This window comes from Misgurnus anguillicaudatus, chromosome 15 (assembly GCF_027580225.2).
Source record: "Misgurnus anguillicaudatus chromosome 15, ASM2758022v2, whole genome shotgun sequence".
Classification (NCBI taxonomy): Eukaryota; Metazoa; Chordata; class Actinopteri; order Cypriniformes; family Cobitidae; genus Misgurnus; species Misgurnus anguillicaudatus.
Window position 1 is genome coordinate 10,039,296 of NC_073351.2, and position 6,000 is coordinate 10,045,295.

Here is a 6,000-nt window from a genome sequence, read left to right on the forward strand (position 1 = left end):
ACAGGACAGTGTTGAGAATTGTTACTTCGTCCGTCTTTTAAGTGCAGCCCCTATGTAAGAAAAGTCTGTTTGAAACAGCAGTGATATCCGGGCATCATCACACTGCAGTAGCAGAAAGAAAATAAACAAGGATCTCATCTGATATGAGGGAGCTTAATAAACAGTATCAGTAAATGATCAAAGGAACCGACAGGACAAGATGTCATCCTTTTCATGGTAAAACATTATCATGAATGTAAATTAAAACTATGATTCAGTTGCTTAGTACCTATTAAGGGTAAAAATTAACTACCAAATGCCTTTAAACTACCAATATATTGTATAATTTATTCTGGCACAACAACAATGACTGCAAAACTTCAGCCTCAGACTTGAGTAAATAAATGGACACTAAACAACTAAAATTAATCCTAAACTAACAGGCTAGATTAATCCCAACTAAGCAAAAAACAGTAATGAACAGCAAAATATGACAACACTTTTGTTATAAAAATGCACATTCATATATTGTGACCCTGCCTTTGAAGTCATTTTTTGTGTGATTTACTGATTTACGTCTACATAAAATCGTGTAAAGAACATTCTGTAAAAATATAACCTTATTTAATATTGACTGAGGTCATGTCAAAGATTGAAAACCATGCAAAATGAACGGTTTTCAAATCAAATCTGATATTCATCTCAGAATTTGAATTTGAAACTTTAGCCTAAATTTCACAGACAGGGTCATATCTATAAACCATGCACACAAACCCCTTCATTAGGATAAATGAAGTTTTCCAGTGATACATATTAGAAAGCAAATTCTCACACGATGCTTGTATCAGTTTGCTCGCCTGCAAAGCTGCTTGCGCAATCTCGCAATGCTTAAATAACTTCACTACAATTCGATTTAAAAGGTTATTCTATAACGCTTTATAATAAGGTTGCATTTGTTAACATTAACTAATGCAGTGTTTCTCGAAGTTTTTCAGTGTGCAGCCCCCCTTGTGTACGGTGCCCCCCATAGAAAATTTATGACAAAAAACAGTTCTAAAACTTAACATTTTAATTAAACAAAAATTAAATTATACAAAGTAGTGCTGTTGGTTAGTAGCCTTATTTTTTTAGGTTTAATTACACAGAATTCATGATAAATCAATGCATTTTATAAAATCTCATTAAACTGGGGCCCCCCTGGCACCATCTCGCGGCCCCCAGTTTGAGAACCACTGAACTAATGCATTAGCTACACTGTAAAAAAAACTTTGCTGCCTTAGAGTTTTTTGTTGAATCAACTAAGACTTACAAGTCATGTCAACAAAGATGAGTTGTCATAACTTATAAAATGTAGTTGAGAAAAGACATCTCTAGTCAAGATAAATACTAGCAAGTTGGAATGACTTGTAAATCCGAGTTAATTCAACAAAAAACTTTAAGGCAGCAAAGTCTTTTTTTACAGTGTAACAATGAACAATACTTCTACAGCATTTATTAATCTTAGTTCATGTTCATTTTAGCATTTACAAATACATTTTTTAAATCAAAAGTTGTAACTGTTAACATTGCTCATGTTAGTCCTTAGTGCATTAACTAAAGGTTTCAAATGCTGACAATCTATATTGCTCAATGCTCATAACGCATTTACTAATGTTAACACATACAACCTGTAAAGTGTTACTGTGGTTATTCAGTTCAAATACTTTTTAATAAAAAAAGTAAATATCATACCAAAATTAGTTACTCCCAGTACAGACCAAACACCCTAAACAAGGAACCACAACAACAAAACCGCAACCCAAATAAATGTACTTTACTTTTCAATATACTTTCGACAATTCTAACTGTGCCGTTCCCTTTTTTGTTATAAAGATATGTTGGGCATATGTTTCAACCATCAGTACTGTTGTCTTCCTCACTATATTTTATTCTGACAGAGCGAAAGAGCAAACAGGTGAAAGAGAACAAGCTGAATTATACGTGACCGAGCTCAACATTCCTGCCTGGACGAAAATAAAGACATGATAAATGCCGACCTCCTGTCCTACGTTCTCATCCGCTCCATCCATGGCGCAGTTTACCACAACAAAACTTCACCGCAGTTTTCACATAACTGTTCGGGACAGCCGAAAGCTGCGAATGTAACAAAAATTTTTTATTGATAGTTCAGACACTCATTCATTAAACTTGCCTTTCCCCGGACTGCGCTTTTTAAAACTTTTATTGTGTTGGTATCTTGAGACGATCTCTCGGTCTCTTTTGCTCCCAAGCAGAAAGCATGAAGGCTTTGTTATCCGGCAGTCATGTTGTCCTAACCTCTCTGATCAGACAAAAGACACTCACATGCCACATGTAGGCATCCATTTACGCCTCTTTAGAAAAACATCATCAAAAGAGTCATTACATCCCACAGGACGAACAATAGAGAGAGATACACACCAATATCTACTCTCAGAATCATAAACATCGGTTGGCATAAAAACGTTAAACAAACAGTCACAGTTAAAACCCATATTTCAACAAATCACCTGTATGAGTTTAACTATTTTGCGATCGAAAATGTAATGGGTCAGAATGTTCAAACTTTTACGTAAGCTTAGAGGTTTATATAAAACACATCATTCATGAGTTAATGTTTTCCAATATCTTGCAAACAACAACAACAAAATTTATGCAAAAATTTTGTGATATTTTGGCAATAAAAGGGATATTCTTTAAAAAAAATGCACCTACACTAATAACGTATCAATAAAACAAGTATTTGCAAACAAAATACAGTAGTGGCAATGTCTTACAAATAAATGTAAAATAAAAAATGATGTTTCTGTTTTAATTCTGAAATTAAAGTATTCATTAGGTCAAGTTATTTTATTATTATTTAAAATGCAATAACTCATTTTGATGCCGCTCTACCCCTTTGAAAGCTTTCACTACATTGCATTGTCTTTCATTGTAAGGCCATTTATTTTCGGGAGCAAAAAGTTGGTTTCTGTCTCACAGGTATCTCATTTCAAAGACCTGTTGTGTTTAGGGTCTGACCAATACATATTGTGGTCCGTTTCCATCAAGAAACATAATTAAGCTAGTCTAGTGGTAAAGGAACCCTGCTGGGCTTGAATAACCCTCTTTCCATATCAATAAGACATAAGATAAGCGAATTATCATTAATAAATCACTGAGAAGGAGTAGAGTATGCATTCAGTGTCAAGTTGTGCGTGCGTTTACAGAGGAAATCCAGCAGTGATATTATTGTGTGATGTTTACAAGTTCAGTGGTGTATTTACATACAGAATGTGATCCTCACCATGAACAGGCAACCTTTCCTATTAAGACCCCCACATGATCCTTTTACCACATTATCAACAAACAAAACACTTGTCACATAGGAACTTTTTCTGAATATTTTGATGCTCTATAAATTTACAAGCGGCCCCCTTTCTGGAATGTGAAAAAGCAACATGAAACCATGTTTTGTTCATACAGCTACAGTTATTATAGTCAGTTTGAGAAAACAACCCTAATGAGATGCACAAAGTTTCTATACTTAACACTTAAACTTTATATAGGCTACATGAAAAGAGTTTGTTAACTGTAACACACATAAACAAATTTGGTGTTTATGCATCCAAAAATATAAAAGACTTTATATTTGGTTAATTTAACACAGTTTTGCATTTACACCAAGCTTCATCTTGTAACTTTGTTTCTATATCCTAAAACATTTTTATTTGATCTTTTACACTTATAACTTTGTTTCAAGCTTAAATGCAGGATTGTTTGAATGGTTATTACGTTATCATACTAGTTGCATTTAGAAAAAATTCCCGAGGTTATTACTTGACACTTTACAAAACTTCGGCAACGTTTACAGTAAATGTAAAGTTTGTTGGAAACTTTTTCTAACCCATGAAAGTAACACAATGTTTACTCTCAGGGACACGAGATCCTCCTGCATTCCTAAACAACAAAAAGCAAACACGTTACAAAGTATAGGTTTCCCCTAAACTTTACCGTATGCAGTTTACAGTTAAGGCTAACGGGACAGTTCGGGTTTTGTAGCGTCGCGTGCAATATAAACGGTACAATACACATCAACTTTAACGCTGGTATTCCAAAGGGGGTCTTTTAGTGCGTGGCGGTGCCTGAAGAAACCCTTTCATCGGAGTCTGTTCTTACCTCTTACGGGAGGGCAAAAGCTGCGACCAGCCGTACGCGCTAGAAGTAAAACACATTTTCCTGATGGCAAATCCGCACGGGGCCCTCCATTAGACACGGGCGCAAAGTGCACGAAAACCAGGAATAAGTAACGACACACAGCGTCTCTCCCTCTCTGTCTGTCTTGCGCGCGGGCGCCGTCTCGAGCTGAAGATCGCGGTCACTTCGTGGCGCTGAAGGTATGAACGCGCGAACGCCGCGGAGTCAAGACTTCAGATCCTAGCGAAGTTATGTTTGTAGTAAATGAACCCTACCCGTCTAACTGTTTCTCTCTCTCTCTCTCTCTCTCTCTCTCTCTCTCACACACACACACACACACACACACACACACACTCTCTTGCGCACACACACATGGAGAAAGAGGAGGGGGGATCAGATTGCTCAGCAGATCGTCAGAAGAGGAATGTTCCAGCCCCACAGCTCTGAACTGGAGGAGAGAGAGAGAGAGAGAGAGAGAGAGAGAGAGAGAGAGAGAGAGAGAGAGAGAGAGAGAGAGAGATCATTATAAAGCCCTGAAATACCAATAGTTGAGTAAAGAAACAATTCCCCTCTCAACTGATTGAGAGCTTCAGTCCTGATGTTTCATTAACATCTACTAATGCTCATTATCACTGATGCTCTGAACAGTCGAACCAAATTTGAGATGTTTTCAGCTGTAACAAAACAATCGGCTTTCGTGGATCAAACTCTGCAAAGAATCAATAACAACAGTCCTTTTACAGTAGTTTATTTCTAAAAAAACAAGCTAAATAAATAACAAGTAAATTACCTCAGTTCAAATCATAAAGCGTATTAAAAACTACACTGAGCTAACGTTACAGTATAAAATGTGTACTTTATAATGTATACAATATTATAGCTACAGATCCGCTGCCAAACCTCCCTTCACAAAGTAGTGATTCATGACCGCCGTGTCTTCTCGTCTTTTGGAAACAAAACGTTTGTTATTTTCAAGGTATTTGTTCCATAGTTCAGTTTAGCCACTAGTCAGGCTATTAAACAAACAGAGACTGGAAGTTAAGTTCAGTCCAGACGCGTAACCTACCTACACGTTTTGCCCGAAGTTTAGGTCTGGCTAGTGAGGGATCTGTTGCTAACATTGTATACATTAATTGTACACAGCAGTGTTATAGTTGATATGCTTTAGCTATGATTTGAACTATGATCTACTGGCCTCCCATCATCGTGATGCCCCCAGCCAATGTCTGATCAGCGACCAGCGACTGCTTCCCTTTATTTCTAAATCTTTAATTTTTAAAGGACAAGTTCAGTATTTTACACTTAAAGCAACACTATGTAGTTTTTTTACCTTTAAATAATGTCTCTAAAATTATTTCAGTGATAGAACTGGATAAATTGTACTGTTGCTGCAACCTGAGCAGCCTCCTAGCTGCTACAAGCACACTCTGAAAGTGGCGGTGGAGGGTAGAGCACACAGCCCCGCCCCTCCCCCTGCCTGCAGAAGAGTGTCTAATACCAGGCACTGTTGCGCTTTTCAACCACATGGGGGAGCTGTAAGTCATTTTTACATGGAAACTACATAGTGTTGCTTTAAAGCCCTGTTTTCAGATTGTTTATGATGAAATAGAACGGTTTTGACTGAAATTTCAACATATGCGGCTGCCCCGAGAATTTTCGGGTGTTTGTTGTATCAACCTCCACCTCTACAATGGCTGAATAGGTGCACTGGAACAATCCTTCCTAAAATGCATTAAACTTTCGTTTACAAAGACGTGAAACTCACCGAGTGGTCAGAGGTGTTCACTGATGTGCTCACACAGAGGTCGCTGCAAGGGATGCTTTCCA

At 37.2% G+C, this 6,000-nt stretch overlaps 1 protein-coding gene across 1 annotated transcript in view; it reads right to left on the reverse strand.

Annotated features, from left to right (window-relative positions):
• Positions 1 to 4,499, reverse strand: part of cdon (cell adhesion associated, oncogene regulated) — a 46,493-nt gene extending 41,994 nt beyond the window's left edge. Inside the window, exon 1 of the mRNA XM_073853343.1 lies at positions 4,156 to 4,499. The gene's annotated coding sequence lies outside the window, so the exon portion shown is untranslated. The remainder of the gene's footprint in view (positions 1 to 4,155) is intronic.
• Between the last annotated feature and the right edge of the window lie 1,501 nt (positions 4,500 to 6,000).